Here is a 15,210-nt window from a genome sequence, read left to right as displayed (position 1 = left end):
TCCTTTACAAGCTCCTGTGTGCTTCGTACCCTCCTTAGCAATGCACAGGCCCTGAAAAGAAGTCTGCACACAGTCTCTAGTATGTGATGTTTACGTTTGCTTCCTTCTTGGACTGCTTCCCTACCAAACTGCCTTTTGAGAAGGTCTGCTGTTTACCTAGATTGAGCAGCATTCAAAGTGCCCATTAATTCAGTGCTTGCAGGCATGAAACAGGTAAACGGATACTTTTTTGTTGTCTGTAAACATTGACAATAAAAGCTGAGAGGAAATAAATATAAATGGAAGAGCAGTGTGGCTTAATGGAAAATGCTTCAGATTTAATAGCAGATGCTACATATTTGAATTAAAATTTTGCCCTTTGTCACTCACTAGCTTTGTGACTTTACACCAAGTCATTTGGCATCTTTGAGCTTCATTCCACATCTTTACAGTGGACATGATATCTTTTGCTTACCACTTGTGTCGATTAATTCATTAGGATAGACTTATAATAACCATAAACACTGGGATTTTTATGTACTTTAGTTTGAAATTTGTGCCTTCTTGCTAATAAATTCTTTGATACTAAAACTGTGGTTACTGATTTCAGTAAGTAACCAATGAAGATGCTGGGCCTTCTGCTTCAGTCACCCCAGCCTCAGTGAGGAAGAGGCCTCGGTTGATGTCACAGCCTTTAATGAAAGGAGGCAAGAAGGAGCTTTTACACCATGTTGTGAGTGTGCTTTGTGGTACACATTAGAAAAAAGGAGTAGAGAGTGGAATATCGTCTCTGGAAAGGAGGGTTTCTCTCTTAACATGTTCATTCAAGCGACACTGCTTCCCATTCCCACTCCGGAGGTGCTCAGAAGGGTAAGACAATTAGTAGAGGAAACAGGCGTGTTAACCAATTATTACAGCAATCTGAAAAGTGCTACAGCCACCAGAATGTGATGTGGGGAAAGCTCTTAGGTCTATCTGGTCATCAGGGCTTTGACCTGACAAAGTATTTGATCTAAGTTTAGACGAGTGCAGTCAAAGGAAAGTATAAGCTCTGAGATGAAGCACATGGCCATTGAGTACTATAGGTAGTTTGAATAGGTATATTTATGCTTTTTACAAATACTCTGTGTATTACATTTTAACATCTTAATTTTTTTTTTTCCTGGCTAGGGAGAGACTGCCCTATTGGGACTAGCCAATTCTTAGAGGTAGCAAAAGGCTCAGCCAGAAGCGGGCCTCTGATAGCAAAACTCACCAATCCAGAGCCATACCTGCACCATCTGGCCCTAATCCCCCAGAAAGCAGCATCCCTCTGCCTTCATAATCCAGGCAACCAGGGAACTCCTTTAGCCTAGGGCCTGCTGGAGTGATTCGAGCTAGCCAGTCCCAAGTCATTACCCTGCCCTGCCTTGCCTTTCCTGCAGAATGCAGAACCTGATAAAGGCCAGGACCCAGGCTCACCCCTCGCTCCTCCCGTCGGTCTCTGTCTCCCGACCGACGCTGGTGCTTCCCCACATGGCTCTGCATGGCGTGGGTCCTGTTCCTAGGACCTGCGAGTACAATAAACTCTGTTTTCCTGAGCCTCTCCTGTTCTTCTTGGTGCTGAACCTGACTGATTCCCATAAAAGAACCCAGGACAGTGCATTTGGGGATTTTGGAGGGAGACGGTAGGAAAGGAAAACAGGAGCCGTGTCTCTAAAAGTCTTTATATCAAGCCCTGGTGTGTGGAGAGTTAGCCAAGCTAAGTTTCCACGTCTGCCTTCAAATGAATACTCAGCACCCCAGCGAATGATTGAATGGACGGGGCAAGAGACGGCCTTCCACAGTCAGATTGCTCTGGTATTATTGATGCTCTGGGGCTGGGACATTGGTGCTCCTGCCCCTCTGTTGCCTGGCTGCATGTTAACAAGAAAATATATTGCCTAAGAGAGGTGGTAAGGCATAAAGGGTAGTTGCTGCTGCTAAGTTGCTGCTAAGTCACTTCAGTCATGTCTGACTCTGTGTGACCCCATAGACAGCAGCCCACCAGGCTCCCCCGTCCCTGGGATTCTCTAGGCAAGAACACTGGAGTGGGTTGCCATTTCCTTCTCCAATGCATGAAAGTGAAAAGTGAAAGGGAAGTCGCTCAGTCATGTCCGACTCTTCGTGACCCCATGGACTGCAGCCCACCAGGCTCCTCCATCCATGGGATTTTCCAGGCAAGAGTACTGGAGTGCGTAACCTAACTAAAGGTAGTTAGTGGTTGAGAATACAGACTCTGGGGCCTACTGCCTGTGTTCAAGTCCTGGCTCCACCACTTACTAGTTGGCTAATTTGGGATGGCTTCCTCAGCTGTTGTTCAGTCGCTTAGTCGTGTCTGACTCTTTGTGACTCTATGAACTGCAGCATGCCAGGCCTCCTTGTCCTTCACTTATCTCCCAGAGTCTGCTCAAACTCATGTCCATCGAGTCCATGATGCCATCCAACCATCTCATCCTCATCTATACCTATTTCATAGAGCTATGGGGAAGATTAAATGAGTTTAATGTGTGTACAGTGCTTAGAAGAGTACCTGGCACATAGTAAATACCATGTAGTGGTAGTCGGTCAGTTCAGTCACTCAGTCGAATCCAACTCTTTGTGACCCCATGGACTACAGCACACCAGGCCTCCCTGTTCATCACCAACTCCCGGAGTTTGCTCAAACTCATGTCCATCGAGTCAGTGATGCCATCCAACCATCTCTTCCTCTGTCGTCCCCTTCTCCTGCTTTCAATCTATCCCAGAATCAAGGTCTTTTCAAATGAGCCTGCTTTCAATCTATCCCAGCATCAGGGTCTCTTCAAATGAGTCCGTTCTTTGCATCAGGTGGCCAAAGTATTGGAGTTTCAGCTTCAGTATCAGTCCTTCCAGTGAATATTCAGGACTTTTTTCATTTATGATTGACTGGTTTGATCTCCTTGCAGTCCAAGGGACTCAAGAGTCTTCTCCAACACTACAATTCAAAAGCATCAGTTATTCAGCACTCAGCCTTCTTTACGGTCCAACTCTCACATCCATATGTGGCTATTGGAAAACCCATAGCTTTAACTATGAGGACCTTTGTTAGCAAAGTGATGTCTCTACTTTTTAATACATTGCCCAGGTTTGTCATAGCTTTTCTTCCAAGGAGCAAGTGTCTTAATTTCATGGCTGCAGTCACCATCAGCAGTGATTTTGGAGCCCCCCAAAATAAAATCTCTCACTGTTTCCATTGCTTCCCCATCTATTTGCCATGAAGTGATGGGACTGGATGCCATGATCTTCGTTTTCTGAATGTTGAGTTTTAAGCCAGCCTTTTCACTCTCGTCTTCCACTTTCATCAAGAGGCTCTTTAGCACTTTAGTAGTAGTAAATCCCATTAATATTTAATTCTGAAAGAAAGACCTAGATTAGTTCCTCAGGAATCTCCATTAAGACACTGTCACATTGCTGGGAATGCTAGAAGTAACAGCAGACAAACTATGGATCTTAAAAAATAACTTTGCTTCTATTATAGTTACATTACAAAAGAAATACATGTCTGTGGCCCGAGGATAAACAAACGACAGTGAGGCAGAGACTAGAAACAGAGCCACAGGCACACGTACAGTCACTTGATTTATGACAGGGGCAGCACCGTGAGGAAAGCGTGGTTCCTCAGTGGTCGACTGAATAGTGCAGCAGAAAAAATCGAATCTTTACCCCAGTGTCACACTCACACGAAAATCAGTTTCAGGTAGATGGCAGATCTAAATGTGAAAGGTTAAATGATAAGGCTTCTAGAAAATAGCATTGGACAATACGTTCATAACATTTGTGTAGGCCAAGATTTCTTAAACAAGACCCAGAAAAGACTGACCGTGAAGGCAGACACTGTTAAGTTGGACTTCACAATTTACAGTAAGTTTACAACTGTGCCTATTTGCAATAAATGTAAAATTTCCATTTACATTGAAATGAGGAACTCTGTTCATCAAAAGATACTGTTATAAGAATGAAAAGAGAAACTTCAAGTATGAGGAAAAAAAAACTTTTTAACTTGTATCTAACAAAGTGCTCCCACTCAGAATTAAAGAACTCAAACCAGTAAGGAAAAGACAGACAACCCAATGGAAAAATGGGTAAAAAAACTGAAGTATGCATCTCCCAAAAGAGGGATTTCAGTGAACAACTGGCACACGTGAACAGGGCTCAACTGTAGTCATCATGAGAGGGCAAAATAAAATCAAGGAGGTACCACCAGCTACCAAGCCACCAAAATGGTTAAGCCTTAAAATAGCAAGCACGGTAAGGAAGTGGAGCGAATGACCGTTGACACTATATTTATTATATAAAGTGAGAGGACTTGTTTTACTGGGTTGTTTTCCAAGTCTCTCAAGGATGTGGAGACTCGACGTCTCTGCCGGTGGACTGAGCCCCGCCGCCCGCAGGGGGCGGCAGAGCGCACGCTGGGCCCGCCGGCCGCCCTCCGGGCGCGCGTCCGCACTGCGGGGCTGCGGGCTGCGCGGCCTCGACGTGGTGACCGCTCCTCACTCCTACTGTCCCTCCTGAATAGGTAATGCTGAGGTTTTTCCCAACCCAGGTTTAGGAACTGGATGCTAAAAATAGAAATAGAAGGGAGAGACTCACAAAACAGCTTATGTTCCAGGGTAGAAAAAAGAGCTCATTAAAAATCTAATGATTATAGAATCCCCCTCCCATCATTTTTAATAAGCTACACCTTCACATTAAAATCTTAAAATCAAACCATTTTCCAGAGTATGTAAGGTCTCTTCTATACATACAATCTCATCAAATGGGACTCTATATGGTATTTTCCTTGTATGCTATATGATATATCACAAGGTAAAATATGACATATGTTAATAATATATGTTATATACTTTAATTGTGGCAACGTCAAACCTTCAGCAAAAGGCAATATAGTTTCCAAAATTGTGCAGCCCACTGTTTTTACGTGAGGCCCCTATATTAAGCAAGATAACAAGCTGCTGCTGCTGCTAAGTCGCTTCAGTTGTGTCCAACTCTGTGCGACCTCAGACGGCAGCCCACCAGGCTCCCCTGTCCCTGGGATTCTCCAGGCAAGAACACTGGAGTGGGTTGCCATTTCCTTCTCCAATGCATGCATGTATGATAAGTCGCTTCAGTCATGTCTGACTCTGTGCGACCCTATGGACAGCAGCCCACCAGGTTCCTCTGTCCACAGGATTCTCCAGGCAAGAATACTGGAGTGGGTTGCCATTTCCTCCTCCAAGAGAGGTTTTTCAGCAAGTATGCAGCATGTTGACATGTGTATGCTTCCCCCCTACTTTTTGCTTATGCAATATTTGTACTTTCTAATACTATTATCCCATCACTTCATGGGAAATAGATGGGGAAACAGTGGAAACAGTGTCAGACTTTATTTTGGGGGGCTCCAAAATCACTACAGATGGTGATTGCAGCCATGAAATTAAAAGACACTTACTCCTTGGAAGGAAAGTTATGACCAACCTAGACAGCATATTCAAAAGCAGAGACATTACTTTGCCAACAAAGGTCTATCTAGTCAAGGCTATGGTTTTTCCAGTGGTCATGTATGGATGTGAGAGTTGGACTGTGAAGAAAGCTGAGCGCCGAAGAACTGATGCTTTTGAACTGTGGTGCTGGAGAAGACTCTTGAGAGTCCCTTGGACTGCAAGGAGATCCAACCAGTCCATCCTAAAGGAGATCAGTCCTGGGTGTTCATTGGAAGGACTGATGCTAAAGCTGAAACTCCAATACTTTGGCTACCTCATGAGGAGTTGACTCATTGGAAAAGACCCTAATGCTGGGAGGGATTGGGGGCAGGAGGAGAAGGGGATGACGGAAGATGAGATGGCTGGATGGCATCACTGACTCGATGGACGTGAGTCTGAGTGAACTCCGGGAGTTGGTAATGGACAGGGAGGCCTGGTGTGCTGTGATTCATGGGGTCGTAAAGAGTCGGACATGACTATGACTGAGCAACTGAACTGAACTGAAAACTATTATACTGTTAGTTTTCTACTTTATATCTAATACTGTTTTACCTGATGGAATCAGAAAAAAATAATCACACAAAGTCTTGACCTGACTGAGAGAGACATGGTCAGTGCTGTCACTGGGCCTGATCTCTACCAATTTGATCATCTTTAACTTGTACCTGTTTCTTTTCCATGGGGAGAGAATAATGGAGTTTACATCAATATATAATTGATATAATTTTACTGCATTCACTAAAACTATATCGTGTAACTCTTCAGTTCAGTCACTCAATCATGTCCAACTCTTTGCGACCCCATGAATCGCAGCACGCCAGGCCTCCCTGTCCATCACCAACTCCCGGAGTTCACTGAGACTCACGTCCATCGAGTCAGTGATGCCATCCAGCCATCTCATCCTCTGTCATCCCCTTCTCCTCCTGCCCCCAATCCCTCCCAGCATCAGAGTCTTTTCCAATGAGTCAACTCTTCACATGAGGTGGCCAAAGTACTGGAGTTTCAGCTTTAGCATCATTCCTTCCAAAGAAATCCCAGGGCTGATCTCCTTCAGAATGGACTGGTTGGATCTCCTTGCAGTCCAAGGGACTCTCAAGAGTCTTCTCCAACACCACAGTTCAAAAGCATCAATTCTTCAGCCTATAACTGTATGAACTTACAAACAACTTTCTTATGTACATCTTCCAATTACAAATCCATGTTTAAATGACATAGCAAATATAAACAAGCTTTTTCACCAAAGATCTGGACTACCTCCCCGCCAACAATCAGTTATTTTGGCTACTTGGGCACAACCGTGAGACATAAAAGAAAGCTCTTGGGTAGCAAGAAGCACCACTTAAATTCATCTTAAGCGAAAGATCAGGTCTGTTTTGATTACTTTCTTATCCTAATTGTCTGACATTGCACCTCGAAAATAATAGCAAATGTGTGAAGGGATGAAAATGGATGGATGAATGAATGAATGGGCATTCTGGTCAGGGTTATTGTCTATTGTCACAAAGACCGGGGAAGATCTCATGATGCCATTACTGCTTGCCCCTGTGGAGCAAAATCAATTTTCAAGTATTTATCCAGTGCTTATATATGTCAGATACTGGGCTCTACTTTTATAGAACTTAAAGGTGAACAAAAAAGGCAGAATAACAAAAAAAACACAACTGTAATAAGTATTCTATTAGTCTCCTATAGCAGCTATAACAAATTACCACAATTTAGTGGCTTAAAACAACATAAACTTAAGATGTCACAGTTCTAGACAGCAGAAGTCTGAAATGGGTCTCACCAGGCTAAAACAAAGTTGTCAGCAGGGCTGTGTTCCTTGTGGAGACGCAAACACACACTCTGCTTCCTTGCCTTTTCCAGTTTCTGGAATGCCACCCGTATCCTTTGCCTCTTGGCTCCTTCCTCTTTCTTCAAGGTCACCAGCATAGCATCTTCAAATCCCTCTAGGACTCTGAATCTCCTGCCTCCTTCTTTCACTTATAAGGACTCCTGTGATTATTGGGCCCACCAGATAATTCCCATCTTAAGGTCCTTAACCTAATCATATCTTCAGAGTCCCTTTTACCATGTAAGGTCATGTATTCAGAGATTCTAGGGATTAGAATGTGACTATATTTGGGGGCAGGGGGCATTATTCTGCCTACCACAAACAATTAAATCTATAGGGAACAAGAACATAGAACTTAAAATACCTAAAATTGTTTTGTAGCCTAGTAAGGCCTTGTGTAGGAGGAATATTTTAACTTGGACATAAACAATGAGCAGGAATCAGCCAGGATGATGGGGTAGGGATGAGGGTGAAGATTTGCAGAGAGAAGGAACGTGAGCAAAGGACCTGTTGTTCGTCAGTAGCTCAGTTGAGTCTGACTCATTGTAACCCCATGGGCTGCAGCACGCTAGGCTTCCCTGTCCTTCACTATCTCCCACAGTTTGCTCAAACTCATGTCCCTTGAGTTGGTGATGCCATCCAACCATCTCAACCTCTGTGACCCTCTTCTCCTCCTGCCCTCAATCTTTCCCAATATCAGAGTCTTTTCCAGTGAGTCCGTTCTTCACATCAGGTGGCCAAAAGTATTGAAATGTCAGCATCAGTCCTTCCAGTGAATATTCAGGACTGATTTCCTTTAGGACTGACTTGCTGTCCAAGGGACTCTCAAGACTCTTCTCCAACACCACAGATCAAAAGCATTAATTCTTTGACACTCAGCCTCCTTTATGGTCCAACTCTCACATGCATACATGACTATTGGAAAAACCATAGCTTTGACCATGTGGACCTTTGTCAGCAAAGTGATGTCTCTACTTTTAATTACACTGTCTAGTTTTGTCATAGCTTTTCTTCCAAGGAGGAAGTGTCTTTTAATCTCATGGCTTCAATCACTGTCCACAGTGATTTTAGAGCCCAAGAAAATAAAGTCTGTCATTATTTCCATTTTTCCCCCATCTATTTGCCATGAAGTGGCGGAACCAGATGCCATGATCTTAGTTTTCTGAATGTTGAGTTTTAAGACAGCTTTTTCACTATCATCACTTTCACCCTCATCAAGAGGCTCTTTTAGTTCCTCTTCACTTTCTGCCATTAGGGTGTTGTCATCTGCATATCTGAGATTGTTTGATATTTCTCCCAGCAATCTTGATTCCAACTTGTGATTCCTCCAGCGCGGCATTTCACATGATGTACTCTGCATAGAAGTTAAATAAGCAGGGTGAAAATATACAGCCTTGATGTATTCCTTTCCCAATTTTGAGACAGTCTGTTGTTTGATGTCCGGTTCTAACTGTTGCTTCTTGTACTGTATACAAGTTTCTCAGGAGGAAAGGTGGTCAGGCATTCCCATCTCTTAAGAATTTTCCACAGTTTGTTGTTATCCACACAGTCAAAGGCTCTAACATAGTCAATGAAGCAGAAGTAGATGTTTTCTGGAATTCTCTTGCTTTTTCTATGATCTAATGGATGTTGGCAATTTGATCTCTGATTCCTCTGCCTTTTCTAAACCCAACTTGAACATCTGAAAGTTCTCGTTGCACAACCTGTTGAAGCCTAGTTTGAAGGATCTGAGCATTACCTTGCTAGCATGTGAAATAAGTGCAATTGCATGGCAGTTTGAACATTCTTTGGCATTGCCCTTCTTTGGGATTGGAATAAAAACTGACCTTTTCCATTCCTGTGGCCACTGCTGAGTTTTCCAAGTTTACTGGCATATTGAGTGCAGCACTTTAACAGCATCATCTTTTTGGATTTGAAATAGCTCAGTTGGAATCACATCACCTCCACTAGCTCTGTTCCTAGTAATGATTCCTAAGGCCCACTTGACCTCACACTCCAGGATGTCTGACTCTTGGTGGGTGACCACACCATCCTGGTTATGCAGGTTACTGAGAACTTTTCTGTACAGCTCTTTTGTGTATTCTTGACACCTCTTCTCAACCTCTTCTGCTTTGTTAGGTCCTTACCTTTTCTGTTCTTTATTGTACCCAACTTTGCATGAAATGTTCCCTTGGTATCTCCAATTTTCTTGAAGACATCTCTAGTCTTTCACATTCTATTGTTTTCCTCTGTTTCTTTGCATTGCTTGCTTAAGAAGGCTTTCATATCTCTCCTTGCCATTCTCAGAAACTGCATTTAGATGGGTGCATCTTTCCTTTTCTCCTTTGCCTTCTGCTTCTCTTCTTTTCTCAGCTATTTGTAGGGCCTCCTCAGACAGCCATTTTGCTTTGTTGCATTTTTTTTTCTTGGAGATGGCTTTCATTGCCGCCTCCTGTACAATGCTACAAACCTCTGTCCATAGTTCTTCAGGCACTCTGTCTATCAGATCAAATCCCTTGAATCTATTTGTCACTTCTACTGTATAATCATAAGGGATTTGATTTAGGTCATACCTGAATGGCCTAGTGGTTTTCCTTACTTTCTTCAATTTAAGTCTGAATTTTGCAATAAAAAGTTCATGATCTGAGCCACAGTCAGCTCCCAGTCTTGCTTTTGCTGACTGTTAGAGCGTCAGCAAAGGCCCTGAGGTAGGAGTAACTGTTTACAGAAGCTCAGGGTTGGCCATTTGACAGAACTGACCAGCGGTAGAGAGAGGATTTGCTTAGAGTCCAAGAAGAAAAACCTAAGTTCTAGATTCCATCTACATTCCCATTGCGGAAACCAGCACAAGATTTCAGGGTTTTTGTTTTAGCTAGAATTCCATGGACAGAGGAGCCTGGCAGGCTGCAGTCCATGGGGTCACTAAGAGTCAGACACGACTGAGTGACTTCACTTTCACTTTTCACTGTCATGCATTGGAGAAGGAAATGGCAACCCACTTCAGTGTTCTTGCCTGGAGAATCTCAGGGACAGAGGAGCCTGTCGGGTGGCCGTCTATGGGGTCGCACAGAGTCGGACACGACTGCCGCGACTTAGCAGCAGCAGCAGCTTCATTCTAACTTCATTCTAGCTACTTCTAGCTTCGTCTACTTCTGCTTCATTGACTATGTTAGAGCCTTTGACTGTGTGGATCACAACAAACTGTGGAAAATTCTTAAGAGATGGGAATACCTGACCACCTTGCCTGTTTTTGTCCCATGATTCCATCCACGGAACAGTTCTTGTTTTCTGGAGCCTCTCTTGAAGCCATCATTACAGAGTTTCAAAGTTTATTGTCACTTAGAAGTGAGAGAGACCAAGGTCACAAAGTCAAAGCCAAGGCCCCACTACTACTTGGGGATGGTCTGCTCCTCGCTGGGGCTCTATTATTCTGATCATGTTTTCATGTTGGCCTTTTTCTTTTTGCAGCCATTCTCTGTCTCTGAAGCACAGAACTGACACAGCAGGAAAAAACAGCTATTAGTAGACCGGGGCATTTAAAAAATAGCTTTAAAATAAATCATAGAGCTTTTTCCCCTTACATCACTATTGAACTTTTCTCAAGCCAGCTTTCATTGGGAATAATTATAACCAGTGTTTGCATGACATTTTGATTCCCAATATTTTAATTAATATTTGGGTGTCATTCCATGTATCCTTTTTAGCTGCCTTGTATCATACGAGAACAGCACTGCCAGCTTCCCAGGAAACTCATTAAGTTGACATTTTCAAAACTTCTGTAACTTACTAGACCACTGGAGCTCTAACCCCTAGCGTGTAGAGAATTAGGAGATATTACGACCAGAGTGTATATCCTGGATACTAACAAAACCAGACTTCAAACCTATTTCTCTTATCATGTTCTCTCCCTTTGGTTCTCATAAAGTGATAGAAAGAGCCCTCATTTAATGCTTTTTCTTTTTAGTTTTTTTGTGTGCTTAGCATAAAGAGGCAGAATAGAATTGTAGCAAAGAGCAAAAGCTTTGAATTCTGCGTGATCTGAATCTGAACTCCCCGCTCCTCCGTCTCCTTTGTGTGGGATCACAGGTAGACCCTTTGGGTCTGTTCTGCATCTGTCAGACTCGATGATCACTGTCTCAAGAGGGTCATTGTGACGATCAAAGGAGGTAACAGATGTCAAGTTGTTAGCACAGAGCCTGGAACAGGTAAGTGCACAGTGAGTGTACATCACTCTGACTTTATTATTGTCCTGACAACCTCAAGACAAATTGATGTGACATGTTCACGTCTCTGAATGCTTCTCTGTATATCTAAGGTGAGTGTAGAGACGACAATCCAGAGGGCAAGACCTGGCCACACAGTGGTACTCTAGAAAAAGAGAAAGAGCTCAGATGGACCAGTAAGCTCCAGAGGCAGCAACACCGGGAGGAGGTGGTTAGTGCAGGTTCTGGCCGCTTCAGTTGAGCGTCCAAAAGGAAGGAGGAAATGGCCCTACTATGTGCCACGCGTCTTCTCCATGGCATCTAGTTCTAAATGTACCCGGTTCTTAGGGACCCTGACAAACTGGATTTTATTTGGAGGCTGGTGATTAGGATGATGAAGGATCTAGAAATGCCCCAGGAAGAATCACAGAAGGGACTGAAAAAGATTAACCAGGACCCCGGTGAGATACTTCTTCAAATATTCGTCCCCTGGAAGATGGAGTTAACCACTGAGCTCCCAGCCACTGACTTGAAATCAGTGAATGGAAGCTATGAAACAGTGGGTTTCAGCTCAAGTGAGGGAAGAACTTTCAGATAATTTAGAGCTGCCTGAATAACAGTGGCTTCTCATCATTCAGGTCTTCCTGCAGGTGCCTATGGCAACAGTCTGGGATGCAGGGAGAGGTTACCTTCCTTGGGAAAAGTATGGACCATGTGGATTCCATGGTCCTTTCCCAGTCTGCCACTTCTGTGTGTGCACACAAAACCTATATAACTGTGTGTATATATATATATAGTAACAATATATATATTACTGTACTATGTAGCAGAAACTAATCAGATCAGATCAGATCAGATCAGATCAGTCGCTCAGTCGTGTCTGACTCTTTGCAACCCCATGAATCGCAGCACGCCAGGCCTCCCTGTCCAACACCAACTCCCGGAGTTCACTCAGACTCACGTCCATCGAGTCAGTGATGCCATCCAGCCATCTCATCCTCTGTCTCCCCTTCTCCTCCTGCCCACAATCCCTCCCAGCATCAGAGTCTTTTCCAATGAGTCAACTCTTCACATGAGGTGGCCAAAGTACTGGAGTTTCAACTTTAGCATTATTCCTTCCAAAGAAATCCCAGGGCTGATCTCCCTCAGAATGGACTGGTTGGATCTCCTTGCAGTCCAAGGGACTCTCAAGAGTCTTCTCCAACACCACAGTTCAAAAGCATCAATTCTTCAGTGCTCAGCATTCTTCACAGTCCAACTCTCACATCCATACATGACCACAGGAAAAACCATAGCCTTGACTAGACGAACCTTTGTTGGCAAAGTAATGTCTCTGCTTTTGAATATGCTATCTAGGTTGGTCATAACTTTCCTTCCAAGGAGTAAGCGTCTTTTAATTCATGGCTGCAGTCACCATCTGCAGTGATTTTGGAGCCCAGAAAAATAAAGTCTGACACTGTTTCCACTGTTTCCCCATCTATTTCCCATGAAGTGATGGGACCAGATGCAGAAACTAATACAACATTGTAAATCAACTGTACTCCAATAAAAATTAATTTAAAAAAAAAGGCCTTCCCAGACAAAATCATCATATCAAAGGAGGGTGTCTTTTTGGCTTGTTGGGTGGTGACCTTGAGAACTAAAATACTAAAGAACAGTTATTCTTGCACATAGCATAAATTCAAAGGTAAGAGACTAACTGGATTATTTATATAGTCCTACTGTTTTGGGAAGTAGAATTTATCCCATGATGTATGTGTCTAAGTCCGTAAAGTAACAAGCCTTGTTCTTAGGGTTGTCTTGGGGAGGTCTCTATAAATAAGAACTGGTTTAGGAGGGTCTGAAATGGATGAAGATCAAGTTAAAGGTCTGAAACTCACTTCTTCTTCCTCACAAAAGAAAGAAACTTGAAGGTTAGATGAATATTTTTCAGGCAGATCTTGGAAAATATGTGAGACTGAGGTCAAAAGGTTTGGGTTTGGACTTCCCCGGTGGTCCAGTGGTTAAGCGTCCATTTGGCAATGCAGGAAACACGAGTTTGATTCCTGGTCTGGGAAGATCCTACATGCCACAGGACAACGAAGCCCATGCACCACAACTCCTGAGCTGGTGGGCATCTAGAGCCTGTGCCCCACAACAGGAGAAGCCACCACAATGAGAAGCCCATCGCCAGGAGGGGTGGGCATGAGGCACTCCGCCCGTGGCAAAGGTCATGAGGAAGGAGGCTCGACATACGCAAAGGCGGGATCGAGCCTCAGGAGTCCCCCTGGAAATTCTCGAGCATCTACCCCCCAAACCAGAGCCTGCCTACTTTACTAGCTTGTGCTCTCACCTACACCTCTGACTAAAGTGGGGGGCTGTCCCCCACCATCTCTTTTGGAGAAGGAGTTAACTTAGAGCTCCAGTTAATAATAATTCCTGGGCGTGATAGGAGTGTTTCAACCTACAAACTCCTCTGAGGGTTCTCTAGCCTGCCTGACAGGCTTGTCCGGCCACATGTGATTGTTCACAGCCTCCCAACCATGAGAGGCATGAGATGCTTTAAACCTTCTAAAAACAGGTTCTTTAGAGAAGTTAGAAAACTATTAGTATAGTATAGTGGGCTGATTAGAAATTGTATTGGTGAAGGGTTTTTCATTTGTTGAGCCAATGTTTGCTGCTAAGTCTCCACATCCCCTGCCCTTATACACATTAATGAATATATAGAAGAAATAAGTATTAACCTTTGATATTAATCACGTTAGACCTTAGGCTAAGCAAATTCTTTCCTTAATTAAAACCCACTACACCCTCACCCTATAGAAATGTAACTTTATCTGGTACCTTCAGAAGGTGGTGTCTGTTTTAAGAATAATCACCCCTGGGGAAATAAGTGTTCTGGTTGACTGACCACTGTCACAAAGAGAGGGTCATAAATTGTCAGCAGGCCCCCTGGCCAGAAGATGATGTAACACCCCTAAGACCTCTGTATACATTTGTATGAAGCACCTGACTTTAATAAAAGTCAGGACTGCTGACCCCGTGTGACTTTTGTATAACATCTCAGTGTATAAAAACAGACCCTGGAAAAATAAAAAATGGGATCAGTTCTTCGAAAGACTAGTCTCCCCATGTCGTTCTTTCTCTCAACCTCTGGCTGAATCCCCATCTGGAACGTGGAGGCTCGTCAAGCCTACTAATTATGCCTGGGCTTCTAAGATCTGACCAGGGAGGCCTTAGTGTCTCCTCTCCTTCCGGAGAATGGGAGGATGCCTTCGGCCTATGTAGGTAACATAAATTCCTTATTTTGGAATTGTATTAGCTTTCCACTTAAACCAAGTTATTCAGCCTCTTTTCTCCACTGAATTTTTTCACTGAGCTATCCTTATTCTATTACTGTTTATATCTCTAGCTAATATTTAATTAAAGCCAGTGTATTCGCCGAAGCGGTCTCTCCTTCGAATTTCCCTGGATCCATCGGGGCTGGACCCCGGCAGCCCATCCTCTGCAACTGATGCGTAGACCCTGCTCTCTGCAACTAGATGAAGTGTGTGTGCAGCAACAGAGACCCAGTGCAGCCAAAAATAAATAGAAAAAAAAATTTTTTTTAAGGTTTGGGTTTAGTTCTCTCTTTGTTGGTAACTGGTCCTTGGCTAAACCAGTTATGCCCTCTGGGCTTCTGTTCCCTTATCTGTCGTCCTAGTAATCTCCAGGGCCCCTTCTATCTCTAAGTACAAGA

This window comes from Bos indicus x Bos taurus, chromosome 14 (genome assembly GCF_003369695.1).
Source record: "Bos indicus x Bos taurus breed Angus x Brahman F1 hybrid chromosome 14, Bos_hybrid_MaternalHap_v2.0, whole genome shotgun sequence".
Taxonomy (NCBI): Eukaryota; Metazoa; Chordata; class Mammalia; order Artiodactyla; family Bovidae; genus Bos; species Bos indicus x Bos taurus.
This window is presented reverse-complemented; position numbering follows the sequence as displayed.